We start from the raw sequence: 15520 nt of genomic DNA, 5'->3' as shown, positions 1-15520 counted from the left end.
GTAAGCAAAGTTGGAAAAATATTTTTATCATTCTACAGTTGCTTAGTCTCTCTAACCTAGGAAACCATGGGATACTTAATTCAGCCATCTCTATCTGGGCCCTATTATAAACTGTGTATTATTAAATGGTATGCTTGCAAGATCACAGTTGTATCACAAAAATAATCTGACTCTGGCTATCAGTGGCAATTTGGAGATGACAACACGATTGCAAATTTGTAAAATGTACTGCAGCTAGTCAGGGACATAAGGCAACATAATTCATTTCCCATTCCAGAGGAAAGGAAGGACTATGAAAAATATCCAAATCAATAGAACACAGTGACTAGGCTATCTATTGTCTCACTAGTTTCATCAATCCCCAATTGAATCTTCTAGTCTGTAGTTTAAAATCTGATTAGTACTTTGTCCAATATGCTATAATACATACTAGCAGAATGTAGAGGGTCTCTGTAATAAATTACTGCTACATTCATTGTTCCACCAATTTTCTAATAATTATGTCAAATCACCTTCTGGATTCCAATTTTCTATTTTTTCAGTGAGATATATGACTGTAGTCCAACATTTTTGCAATTCCAACAAAAGGCATTTGAACATGCAGTAAATCACTGGAGGTTACCAGGGGAAGAAAAGACCTACAGCTTTGAACAAAGATGGATTCAGAACTATGCTCAGCAATATGAGGGAATAGTACAGGAGAATCTAAGGAAACAGCCTGGAAGATAAATCATAAGTTTACGGTCCTAGGATCCATTCTGAATTCTCAAGTGTGAGCCTCAGTTTCCTCCTACAATAAGAATTATACACAAAGTTAAATATAAACTCTGGCAACCACTTCACATCTTAAACATTCTTTCTTCCTGTACACTATTTTGATGTTGGGAACAAACATGCATCCATTTGCCCAAGCTTCGAATATAATAAGCATTTTAAATTCCTTTTCTTTAATTCTCATATCCATTCAGACATCAAGTTTTATCATTTCTGACTCCTACGTATCTCTAGAATTCAGCCTCTTTTCTATTTTCACTTCTGGTTCTTTAGTTCATGCCCACTTCATCTCTTACCTGGATTATTATAATATCTTTCTAATTGAACCTCCTCCAAGTTTCATTTTAACCTTGTATAACCTCCACAGTGCTTACTAGAGTATTCATCATAAAAAAGAAGTTGTCTTAGTCCGTATGGGCTGCTATAATAAAATACTATATAAGCAGATAGCTTATAAACAATGAAATTTATTTCTCACAGTTCTAGAGGCTGGAAAGTTCAAGATAAAGGTGCTGATAAATTTGGTATCTGGTGAGGGCTGGTTTCCTCACAGACAGAGTTTTCCCACTGAGTCCTCACAGGGCGGAAGAGATAAAGAGCTTCTTTGTCTTCTTTTATAAGGGTTCTAAGTCCATTCCTGAGGGTTTTTCTCTCATTACCTAATTATCTCCATAAGGTTCCACCTCCTACTGCAATAACACTAGGAGTGAGAATTTCAACATATAAACTTGTGGAAAACATAAACATTCAGACCCTGGCAAAAATTAATTTTTATAATCTTCCATTTTAAATGAGCCACAAAGACAAAATTCTACAATATAGGGGGAAAAATCTAGTCCCTCAGGATCTAACCTGTACCTATCTCCTGTAAATATCCTTGTATACTATCATGGACAGCTTAATGTCCCATGAGCCATGTTCTCTCTTTCTGGTCCTTCTGCCTGGAATACTTTTCTTCCTCTTGCCTATTTAGCAAGCACTTAATCGTTCTTTAAGATTCATTCCAAGTATCACTTCTTTATCCATGCTGTCTCCTGAACATTTTTCCCAGTCAGAGAAAAGGAAGTCCATCTCTTCACCTCCCAAAAATCATGGGCCTGATTCTGTTGCCACTACTTCTTATGTATTACTTAAATTACTCACTTGTAAATATCTCTCCATCAAACTCTGGCTATATAAACTTAAGGACCACATACTCTTCTTGGAATCTTTAGACTTTAATACAGTGATTCATGCATAGTGAGGATGACATAACTATTGGCTGAAAGTAATATATGAGCTCTATACAAACATACAATGATTTTTCAGATAGTTTGGCTTTTTAAGATAGGTTGACATTCTCTTAATTACACATGTTGTTTGAATTACTTTTTATATATTCTTTATGAATTTCTAAATTTTAATTACTTATTGTTGCAAGATTTAATAGGGATAGTAGTACTTTAAGGTGAGCTGTTTTTTACACAAATCCCATTTTACAGATTCCTTTTGGCGCTCAGAAGGTACTTGCAGAGGTACCTAATGGAGCAGTGATAATAATTAACATTTCCAATCATCCTAAATTAGAACTAGCTCAAAAGGGAGAAAGTGAACTTTAAAAAGATGTTTGCCAGAGAATCATCTGGTAAGAAGCCATTTCTAGAAAATAATCTGTGCTAATGAGGAAAAAAACAAGTGAAGTAAAAGTGGGATGCAGGCTTGCTATTTTCAGCTCTTTGTTTTGCTTTCAACAAGGTGTCTCTAAACCTTGCTGTGAATATTGTACATTCTGTCTGAGTCTCATAATCTGAAAAGTGGAAATGAAATCATGCCAAGCCATGGCACAGGGCATCAATGGGAGGAGTAACCTACATCATTAATTTAATGGCAATTATCTCTGGAGATGGGTCTGTGATAAACAAAAGATACATTAATTTGTTATACTATTTTGGACACAGCTCCAAAATAAACATTGCAGACTGAATAAATAAGCAAAAATATGGTAAGCCATAAGCACATTATTTCAATTAGCTATTACAAGTTTTTAGATCCAAGAAAGAAAAGTTCAGAGAATGAGAATCCCTAGACTGTCTCTGCAAAAAATCAGAAACATGATGTGCTCTAGAAAGAAGTGTCTTACCTGGATTAATTCATAAAATAATAGGGGAAAGTTTTTGCAGCCAAAATGCTATGAATTTGAGTTGACTGAATGTAAGAAAACACAAGCCTCTCAGTGTCTCCCCATTTCTCCCAACTTTTACAGGTCACAGATAATTAAATCAACAAGTTGCTATTAAATCTGCTTTAATATTTTATTTGGTACAATTTTTGCTTTACTGCACATATTTTCTGTAAATAAACAAAAAGCTGTTAGACTCTATTCTTCTCTCCTGACGGGAAATAACTAAAGAAAGGATTTGTTGTTTCATTTTGGAATGCAACTGTGCTGTGCATGGCACAATCACAGAACACATTAATGCATAGCTAATTCCTTTGTTTTTAGAACAATCTCATCTTTTAAAGCAGAGATGTTTTCTCAGATATGTTTTCCAGAATGCCAAATCCTAAGTAAATTGGTGATTTTCTTTAACGTTATGCAGCCAAAATGTAAGACACTTTAGATAAAGCTTTCTCCAGGTGAAGGGATCAGTTAGGATATAAGTATTGCAATTTATAGATCTCAGATATTGATGGATAACTAAACTTCCCAATAGATCACTAAAATGTAGATTGTTCTTAGCTATCCTTACCTTCCCTCCTGGACAAAAGCACAGGTTGAGCATGCAAGTATGTGTGCACCAGACAATTTTTTTTCTGTCATTTATACCCCATTCTCTGAGAGAATCAGAGATTTTATGAACCAAAAAATAAAACTGTGACTCTATTATTGGTCATACAACCATTGTCTCTGCAACCAGCCTATAGTATTTCTGTGCTCATAACTACTTGGACAATCTTAACATATCCTTTTATTAAATATGTAAAAAAAATTCTTTTATATTCATTTCTAACAGCCAGCATACCATCATATATATATATACACATATACCAGTACCTTGCAGATTACAGTATAATTGATACAATAGTCTTGTAAGTAATATGTTATATATTATTCCCAATTTATATTTTTTACAGAGGAGAAAACTGTGGCTCAAAAGTTATGTTGCCAGTCAGACATCACCAGACATTTAAGTGGTAAGCATAAGTTATGAACACAACTCTTCTCTACTAAACCTATTAGACCCGCACAGAACAATATGACAGACACTACTCACAAGTGGCTACGCAAACTTGATATAGTACTAGTTTGAAACAAGATGTGTTTTAAGTGAAAAGTAGAGACGAGATTTTGAAAACTTGAGATGAATTAGAGAATCTAAGCTGTCTCAATAATTTGTGTATTGTTTATGTATTGAAATGACAATATTTTGGATGTACTCAGTTAAATAAAATATATTATTAAAATTTATGTCTCATGCTTCTGTTTTTATTTTAATAATGTGGCTACTAGAAAATTTGAAATTTTATATGTGGCTTGTATTTTGGCTTTTATTATTTGTATTGGTATGTAATATACCATACTGTCTAAATCTTTACAGGAAAGTTTCAGTTGATGACCTACTGGTTTTGGAGAAGCAGAAAAAATCCTTTTTAAACTTGAATTTTCCACGTTAAACTTACATATACACAGCTTATTTACATGTATCAATAATGCTGATCACACAAGAAGGAAAATCATTTCTCTCTAGCATGAGCTTCCTAATGTCAATGTGGAAAGACATCACATTCTGTGCTCTGTATATTTCTTTTTTCTCCAAAATGACTGTACTGTGCTACGTTATCAAGTATCATCTGTTCTTGTGAGGATTATTTGTGCTGCACAACCCTCAACACCTGGATCCTCTGCATGACTGGCCAGCTCTCAGGATAATCAACACTATGTGGAATTACAATCTTATACTGCAGGAAGGGCACAATCATTTAGCAGCTGTTCTCACACTTTTATCTACCTAACAATGAGGAGGAGAGCTTTTAAAACTATAAATTTCCAGGATCCCACTTTCATGAAATTTGATTCAGGAAGTTTGGAAAGTAGCCAAGAATATTCATTTTATTAGATTTCCTGAGCTAATCTGAGGTATGTAGCCTACAGATGAACCTTTGGGAAATTTTTCTATAAAGGAAGGGCTGTGTGTGCATTTGGAAGCAGAGGAAATAAATGTCTGAGCAAATCATATAGATGTCAGTCATCAGAATCCAGGTCTCATTTTTATGAATGTGTTTATATTATCTATATTTTATATAGCCTCAACATGAATTAGTATTATGTCATGAAATTGAAACTAATCAGAGATGGAATTACTATGGATAGATACATAAGTTTTAAAGCACTGAGTTTAAAAAGGACAAGTCTTTCTCAAATCCTAAAATTTCAATTTCATCATTTATAAAATGAAATAGAATTACACGATTCACTACAATGGCACATGATATATTTTAAAGTGCCATTAATATTGTTACTAATGATTTAAAGTTTATCTACCAACAATACTTTAATTTGATGAATATCTGGTAAGATGCAGTATTTAGCCTTCGCTGCAACTTGAAAAATAGAGCCTGAGTTCTGAAACTAGCTTTTGCATTGTAAATTATTGAACTTTGTTATTTATTAAAGAATATAAAAAATTACTACATTGGTAAAGACATAGTATGAATATGATATGATATGTGTGGCTTTTTAATAGTAAAAGAACAGTACATATAAGAGAAAAAAACTATTGCCTGTATGTTAATAAAATCTACCAGTTCTACTTTCCTCCATTTTATCTATCCTATCATAGAACACCAGAGAACACGAAAGTAAATGTACTACACAATTCTCTCCCCAAAATTCATTTCAATAGACTTGAGTGGCCATAGTGTAAGGCACCTTATTAAGTACACTATTATGAGAAAGCAAAAATCATGGTGTATGCCTTGCAGCATAAGGCCTGGCAAATACAAGGCCATGAAAAGAGTCAGCATACCTTAAAAAATTGTTGAATAAGGAATAAGTAAGTTAATAAATAAGCAAATGAACAAATGTAGCAAATGCCTCTGTCAAAATTTAGAATTAGACACAACCCCTAGCTACCTATGCACTCTTGTCAGTGTATGTGAAATATTCCTTCTCAGGTGTCAATAGCCTATCTCTGCATTGCAGGAGGAAGAATTCTGATCATTGTACATTGTGTGCACAAATCAAAATGTCACATGTTCCCCATAAATATGGACAAATATTATATATGAATAAAAATGGAAAAAAATAACAATTCTGAATATGAGGTTAAATATCATAGATATAGATACATGTAAATGTCATAGCACAAACTGGAGATTTTTGTAAATTCCCAAATTAACTTTACTTGGTAACTAGGTGAGTAAGGCTTAGAAACTAGGAGAATGCCCTAGGAGTTTTAAGTCCACAATAGGAAAGAGCTGTGGACCACACCAAATGTAAAATGATGGAATTCAAATCTTTCAGCAGGTAGTTTTTCACTAGATCAGAGGTGTGACAACACTCAGTGCTTAAATTCACAAATTAGCATTAAATAATAGATATGCCCAAACCATCAAAGTCCCAGTACCATCAAGACATAAGGCTAATAATATCGGGAAATAACAAATAGGAAAACTGAGGAAATCAGAGATTCCAGCATTTGTTAAAGGCTATCTGTATACTGGGCCCTTCTCTTTGTCTTAATTAATCCTGACACCAATACTGAGAGCTAGGCATTATTCTAATTTTACAGCAAATAAAATTAAGTTCCTATCCCTTCAACTACTAAACAAAGCCATATGGTAAGTAAATGGTGGAGCCAAAATGTCAATTCAAAGTCTTCTATTTTCTGCACTCTTTCTTCTCACCCTGCTAGGAAGGTAGCAGGGTGAAGGAAGGAAGAATATTGCTTCACATCCATCTGAATTATTTCTGGGGTGAGTGAACTGAGTTTTAACTTCCATCCTATGCATGTAGCCTTTAGCCCTTCTAATGTTATATATGCTACAGAAAGAAGAGACAATTATGTATAGGAAAATGACCTAATGTTCAGCCCAAAGAAACTCTTAATTACTAAGCAACATAGAAGGTGGCAGTAGAAGGAGGATGAATGAAATCTGCAAAAACTTTGACTTACACAGACATAGATTAAAACAGTCTATCTGCAGAGCCACCTACCAGGAATCCCCCTGCTGATCACATTCATTTCACCACAACAAATTAAAGAAGTGAGAGGGAAATAAAAAATTAGCACTGTGGCCAATCCCAGTAGGTTTTTCTGTCTAGCTGTATCTATGTTTTCATTTCACTGCAAGTTTGAAACTGAAAACACTAAAAACTAAATAATTGAACTAAAAAGAACACTTATTTGAGTGCCTCTAAACTGTTGACATTCTGTATTACTTCTGGGCAGTTACTCCTGGTCTTTGGAGAAGGAACCAACTTTACTAAAAGAGAGACAGCTTTGGAAAAGAATATATGCATTTATGTTAGAGAGACAGAGGGGCAACTGCTCTGAAAGGGCAAGCTCTAAGCTAGTTCTGATGCAGACAGGTGAGAAAAGGTGCAAAACTGATAGTTGTTGATAGAATTTCAGGAACCCTGGGAAGCCATATCTTTGGGAAGGAAGTACAGGTAGACTTTGTTTCATTGAGCTTTGCTTTGTTGAGTTTCACTAATACGGTGTTTTCTACAGATCAAAATTGAGTGGCAGCCCTGCTTCAAGCAAATCTATTGACACCATTTTTCCTCATTCTATCACCCAGACTGGAGTCCAGTGGTGCTATTGCAGCTCACTGCAACCTCTGCTTCTCGGGTTCAAGCAATTCTCCCACCTCAGCCTCCAGAGTAGTAGTAGGGACTACAGGCACATGCCACCACGTCCAGGTAATTTTTGTATTTTTAGTAGCAATGGGGTTTCACTATGTTGGCCAGGCTGGCCTTGAACTCTTTACCTCAAGTGATCCATATGCCTCACCCCCTTCCACAAAGTGCTGGGATTACAGGTGTGAGCCAATGCACCTGGCCTTTTTTGTCATTATTATACCTGTTATGGTCATCTGTGATTAGTCATCTTTAATGTTCCTGTTGTAATTATTTGAGGCACCAAGAACCCCGCCCACATAAGACAGCTAACTTGATTGATAAATGTTGTATGTGTTCTGATTCCTCCACCATCTGGCTGTTCCCTTATCTCTCTCCCTCTCCTCCAGCCTCTCTACTTTCTGAGACATAGTAATATTGAAATTAAGCCAATTAATAACATAATTGGCTACAATAACATCTAAATAACATCTAAATGTTCAAATGAAAGAAAGAATCTCCCATCTCTCACTTTAAATCAAAAGACAGAAAAAAATTAGGCTTAGTGAGGAAGGCATGTCAAAAGCCAAGATAGGATGAAAGCTAGGTCTATTGCAGTACACAGTTAGCCAAGTTGTGAATGCAAAGGAAAAGTTATTGAAGGAAATTAAAAGTGCTACTCCAGTGAACACAAAAATTATAAAAAAGCAAAACAGGCTTATTGTTGATATGAAAAAGTGTTAGTGTTCTGCATAGATCAGATCAGCCAAAACATTCCCTTAAGTTAAAACCTATTAAAACAAGGACCTAATTCTCATCAATTCTGTGAAGGCTGAGAGGGCTAAGGAAGCTGCAAAAGAAAATATTGAAGCTAACAAAGTTTGGTTCGTTAGGTTTAAGTAAAGAAGCTTTCACCATAACATGAAAATTTAGATGAAGCCACAAGTTATCTAGCAGATCTAGCTAAAATAATTGATGAAAGTGGCTAAAGAACATATTTTCAATATAGGCCAAACAATGTTATACTGGAGAAAGATGCAATGTAGAACTTACATAGCTACAAAAGAGAAATCTATGCCTGGCTTCACAGCTTAATAGAGATTGACTCTTGTTAGTGGCTACTGGTGATTTTAAGCTCATTTACCATTTGGGTATCATTTACCATTTGGACTTTAAGTTCATTTACTATGTGAAGCTCATTTACCATTCTGAAAATCCTAGGGTACTTAAGAATTGTGCTAAATAGACTCTGCTTGTGCTCTATAAATGGAAAAACAAAGCCTGGATCACAGCACATCTGCTTACAGCACAGTTTACTAAATATTTTAAGCCCAAAGTTAAGACCTACTGCTAAGGAAAAAAAATTCCTCTCAACATATTACTGCTCATTGCCAATGCATCTGATCACTAAAGAGCTCTGATGGAAATGTACAAGAGATTAATGTTGATTTCATGCCCTCAAACATAATCACTCTGCAGTCCATGGATCAATGAATAATTCTACTTTTGAATATTATTATTATTTAAGAAATACATTTTAGCCAGGCATGGTGGTGCAGGCCTGTAATCCCAGCATTTTAGGAGGCCAACGCTGGCAGATCATCTGAGGTCAGGAGTTTGAGACCAGCCTGGCTAATATGGTGAAGCCCTGTCTCTACTAAAACTACAAAAATTAGCTGAGTGTGGTAGCAGGCACCTGTAATCCCAGGTACTTGGGAGGCTGAGGCAGAAGAATCACTTGAACCCAGAAGGTGGAGGTTGCTGAGAGCTGAGACTGCACCATTGCACTCCAGTCTGGGCAACAAGAGCAAAACTCTGTCTCAAAAAATATATATATATTTTATAAGGCTATAGCTGCCATATATTGTAATTTGATGGATCCAGGCAAATAAATTGAAAACCTCCTGGAAAATGTTCACTATTCTAGATGTCATTACAAATGTAATTCATGGGAGATCAAAATATCAACATCAAATTCCAACACTTATGAATGACTTTGAGGGGTTTGAGACTTAAGTAGACAGAGTAACTGCAGATATGATTGAAACAGCAACAGAAATAGAAGTGGAGCCTGAATATGTCTCTGAATTGCTGCAATCTTATGATAAAATTTGGACAGATGAGGAGTTACTTCTTATGGATGACAAAATAAAGTGGTTTCTTGAAAGTAGTCCTGGTGAAGATGCTGTGAACATTGTTGAGATGACAATAAAATATTTAAAATATTATATAAACTTAGTTGATAAAGCAGCAGCAAGGTTTGAGAGGATTGAATCCACTTTCAAAACAAATGCTATGAAACAGCATCACAGACTACAGAGAAATCTTTCATGAAAGGAAGAGTTCATCTATGCAGCAAGCTTCATTGTGGTCTTATTAAGAAATGTCCATAGCCACATTTCCACAGCCACCCCAACCTTCAGCAACCACCACTCTGATTGGTCAGCAGCCATCAAAGTCAAGGCAAGACTCCACCAGCAAAAAGATAAAAATGTGCTAAAGGCACAGATGATAGTATTATTTTTAGCAATAAAGTATTTCTAATGAAGATATGCATGTTGTGTTTTTTTAGACATAATTCTATTGCACAGTGAACTAGGGTGTAGTGTAAACATAACTCATATATGTACTGGGATGCCAAAAATATGTGCAACTCACTTTATTGCAATATTCACTTTATTGCAGTGATGTGCAACCAAACCTGCAATATCTCCAAGTTATGACTACAGACTCCACAGTGTAGCGGATATTGAATCTCCATGGAGATGTGCCTGAAAATCCCTTCTACATGCTGAATTTAACTCTTTTGAAACTGATAGGACATTCTATCTAGTGAAGGAAAGCCTAGGCTGACAATACCTCCCCTCTGTATAGTTGTGTGTCCCCATTCTCTTTTGCTTTGAAACATGCCATGTGAATCTCTGTTCTTGTACTTGCCATAATTCAGAATCATTTATTTATGTGCTCATCTTCCTCCATTTTAGTGTGAACTCTTGAAAGCAAGAAGTTTATTTATTATTTATTTATCTCCTATTTATTCACTTGCTCCTCAAAACCTGAAACAGTGCCTTAGAAGGTTCAGAACATAATACTCTCAGCCACCAGCTTGCCCTCTATACCCACATAGACATCTCCACTAACAATTATCCATTGTCTCCTGGTAGATGATTCGTTCATGGTTCTTTGTACTTTCTTCACATCTACACAGTCAAGCTGGTTCCCATTCTAATGCCTCCCTCTTTTGTCTGTGGTGTTACATGCTCTTCCCTTACAAATGACACTTTATGCCGCTTTTATAACATCTTTCCATTGTATTCCACTCAGGTTGGTGCTTATGATTGGAATCAAGTTAGTTTGCTCACTCAGGAGGGCTTTTGAACCTGACTTCTCAGAATATATGTATGAGTTGGCTCATAGATTTGGCACCAATGACAAGGTTTAATTTATCCATCAAAGATAACCAGATATACAGCAGACACTCAAAATATACTCCTAAGTAAATATATAAAATGCGAGACGCCTTGCAAGGATAAATGATGATATTAATCAAGAAAAATAAATAAAGAATGATCCAATTCTGTGCATCTGACATCCATAAAAAACTAGAAAGCTTAATTTATGTATCAAAATAATTAAAAATAACTGCGAAAAGCATCACACACTGGGGGCAGTTGGGAGGGGCAGGGAAGAGACAGCGGGGGGTGGGGAGGGAGGGGAGGGTGGAGAGGAATAACATGGGGAGAAATACCAGATATAGTATGCACCTAAAATAAATATAAAATAAATTTAAAAAATAATAAATAAATAAATAAAATTAGAAAAACACTGTCTTTCTGCCAATTTCAGAGAGAATTTTTTTTAAAAACACATGGCAACAGAACAAAATCTATCTGTAATTTTTTTAATTTTTGAAGATTCCTATGCTCAAACACAGGGAATTATGAATTAAAACATAAATTAATTGTAATTTGCATGGGTTCACAAACCCTCATATGCAATTCCCAGAGCTGTATACAACAGCATTCCCAAGGTGAGAGAATCAAGCTGACTTGGTTTCTAGGATGTCCCAGTGCTTGCTTTGGATTTGTTCACACGCAGATTCAGATGCATTTTAATCTCCAGCTCAACCCATATGGTCACCCCATGAGCATTCAGAATAATTCTCAGGTACATAGTCACAGCTCTAAAACAAAAGCATGAGCATGTCAGGCGTATAACATTCATCATCTTCAGCATAGAAATTCATGAACCTTAAAGAAATGGTAAGAACTCTACTGAAGCCTATTAATTTCCAATTCTGTTTAATAACAGGATCAAAAGCTGCCTCTTTTTCCATTGTAAGGGACACACACAGTTAGAGAATAGATACTTAGAAATGCTTTCACCATCAAGCTGGGGTATAAAGCCTCCATCTGAGTAGGAGTTCAGGATCTGTTCTGTGATTTCTGTTGCTAGGCAACCACTTCCTTTGTCTGCTTTGTTCAGAACAGTTGCTTTATTTATACTGGTTTTAATGATGCAGATCATAATGTGAAATTATAAAAGAAAATAGGAAAAAATTATATCAAAAATTGTTCCAGGGAATTTGGAATACTGTATGAAAACTAATGAATGTTGATGCAAATAGAACTTCTACCAAAAAAAACCCAAAATCATAATCCAACAGGTCCCACCTACCTCAGACTTTTTGAGTGGGCTTTATCATAACCTAAAGTTAACCTTATATATTAATTATGCCTGTCCAAAATAAAACCTAGCACCTAGGCAATAATTAAAAGATACCAAAAGCAACTTGAAGGCAGTTTTCAGAAACTTCTTTTTAATGTTAGATGTTGAGATAATTTGAGTATTAACATGTGTTAAAAATCAGAAAGTAAACTTAGAAATAAAGAAGAGAAAATACAGAAGGACAAGGGATACAGGAGATAAAAGGTATATTTATAACTTCTAAAATTTGAGAAATCTTACAATATGTGATAAAGATTTCAGAAACTCTGATGTGTACATACCATAAAATTGAATTAAACAAACTTCTTCATTGACAAAATCCTCATTATTATCTGCCACTGGTAAATTAAAAAAAAAAATTATTCTCAATGTCTTTTAAAGATGATTATTAAAGGAAAAGAAACAATGGCTATACTTTGATCATGTTGATTGTAAGTTTTGCCTAGGCTTTCCATGTTAATTCTTTTTCTCATTAGCTAGTCTTATTTGTTTCCTAACCCATTATTAACAGTGAACCTCTTGGGTGCCCACAAGGTCGAAATAACATTAGCACTTCACAGATCTTAATTAATTTGATCTTCAAATGACCCTAAAGAAGGTACTATTATTATTATCATCCCCATTGTATAGATGAGAAAAGTGACCACAGAGGTGTGAAATACACTTCCCTGGGGCATCCAACTAGCAAGTGGCAGAACGAGGATTAAAACCCACATATACAGCAGAACCTGCTCAGTTACTAATCTATGAATTATTTTGTTATTTTCCCCAACCCACTGTTTCAACACAATTTTTTTAACGACTGCTTTCACACTAACTACCCTTCTTGATTTGAATTTTCATAAAATAACCAGCTAAATTAATATCTTCTGCCTCCTTCTATTTTTATTTTCAATCTTAAGCACCATGAGTTGTAAAACATTTGGATTGTTGCCTTCTGGTTGTAATAAACCCTAGGTAAAATGTGTTCTATTCATGTCATTAATTTTCATGCCTCTCTAACTGTTGCCTATAGAGTTTTGAAATGCTAGAAGACCTGAGGTATTCTCATATTGTTGCTGTGGCTTGCTTACATACTTATAAATTTCTTCAGGATTTTATAGGAAAGTCTTAAATAAATACCAAAAATTTAGAACCAAACACATAGGAGACTCCATATGAAGTCTGATTATTAGTATTTTGGTTTATGAAATGTGGGCTTCCACTAATCTAAACTGTGATCTCAGAATATTTTCTTTAATGTTCCCACAATTAAAATCTTCATTTTTTTACTCTTATCTCATTATGATTACATAAGAAAATAGTTTTGACTAATTTTTGAAGCAATATTAAGTCTCGTGTCATAGAGACGTTTGTGACCTTTATATCTACATGAACCTTGAATTTCAGGGAAGTAAAGTTTGCATTTTACCCTCTATAAAGGCATTACAGAAACAGGCAACAAAAGTGGGAGAGGAGAGGGATTCTGATGCCACTGGAGTCTGTCACTCACAGAACAAATAAGGCTGTGTTTCAATAGAGGCCCGATTTGCTTTATTCCAGATGTGCTTGTCTTCTGATGAAATTCTCATCACTAAGTTAATAGTTGTCCAAATTTGGGCCCCAGATCTCAAGAGCACATTGTGGCCTCTTTCTTCCTCATTAAACAGAAACAGAGAAGCAAGGCAAAGCAAACGAAGAAATACTGGCCACAAAGAGAGGGTACTAAACTTCTTTAAAGCTTGTAATTTTCATGTAATAATATCTAATGTTGTTTTCAACCAACCAAAGTCTATTTCAATCCATTTACTAAATTACACTTTTTAGAATACAGACTCTTTTATCAAGAATATACCTACAATTATAATATTAAAAGTATTATTATGATTATTGCTAAAGTTGCAAGGAAATTTATTTTTTTATTTTATTTTTTTTTATTTCATAGGTTTTTGGGGAACAGGTGGTATCTGGTTACATGAGTAAGTTCTTTAATGGTGATTTATGAGATTTTGGTGCACACAACACCCAAGCAATATATGCTGAACATAATTTGTATTCTTTCATCCTCCACCCCACTCCCACCCTTTCCCCCTAGACCCCAGAGTTCACTGTATCATTCTTATGTCTTCTTTGCATCCTAATAGCTTAGCTCCCACCTATAAGTGAGAACATATGATGTTTGCTTTGCCGTTTATGAGTTACTTCACTTAGAATAATAGTCTACAGTTCCATCTAGGTTGCTGTGAATGCCATTAATTCATTCCTGTTCATGGCTGAATAGTATTCCATTGTATATATGTATACCATAATTTATTTATGCAATCATTGATTGATGGGCATTTGGGCTGGTTCTATATTTTTGCTATCACAAATTGTAAAGCTATAAATGTGTATGCAAGTATCTTTTTTGTATAATAACTTCTTTTCCTTTTAGTAGATACTCAATAGTGATATTCCTGGATCAAATGGTAGTTCTACTTTTAGTTCTTTAAAAAATCTCTACACTATTTCCCATAGTAATTGTATTAGTTTACATTCCTACCAGCAGTGTAAAAGTGTTCCCTTTTCATTGCATCCATGCCAACATCTATTATTTTTTGATCTTTTGATTATGGCTATCTTGCAGAAGTAGGGAAAATGTATTATTATTTTCTTTTAGACTTTACTCTGAGGTAACACTGGGTTCTTTATATAAGGTAATGTTTTTAATAGTTTTGATAGTTACTAAAAAAAGCAGAAATATTAATATTAACTTTTAAACAATGAAATATTTCTTGAAATAAATTGTATATGTTTAAATATAAAATCAATGTTATATTTTAAATATAAAATCATAAATAAAATAGATTATAGTCAATATCGTATACTGTAGGATCTATAATAGAAGGGACCTTGTGTGAGATGAGTCTTTGACAGAAAATTGAGCCAACAATTCATTAGTTCATGCATTTTTTAGGTTACTATTGTACAGAAAACACACACGGCTCAGGTAAAGAATAGAGGACCAGCTGGGCGCGGTGGCTCACGCCTGTAATCCCAGCGCTTTGGGAGGCCGAGGCAGGTGGATCACGAGGTCAAGAGATCGAGACCATCCTGGTCAACATGGTGAAACCCCGTCTCCACTAAAAATACAAAAAATTAGCTGGGCATGGTGGCGCGTGCCTGTAATCCCAGCTACTCAGGAGGCTGAGGCAGGAGAATTGCCTGAACCCAGGAGTG

Source organism: Sapajus apella, unplaced genomic scaffold, assembly GCF_009761245.1.
Source record: "Sapajus apella isolate SASKATOON/1434 unplaced genomic scaffold, GSC_monkey_1.0 scaffold18, whole genome shotgun sequence".
Classification (NCBI taxonomy): domain Eukaryota; kingdom Metazoa; phylum Chordata; class Mammalia; order Primates; family Cebidae; genus Sapajus; species Sapajus apella.
Note: the sequence above shows the minus strand (reverse complement) of the source record.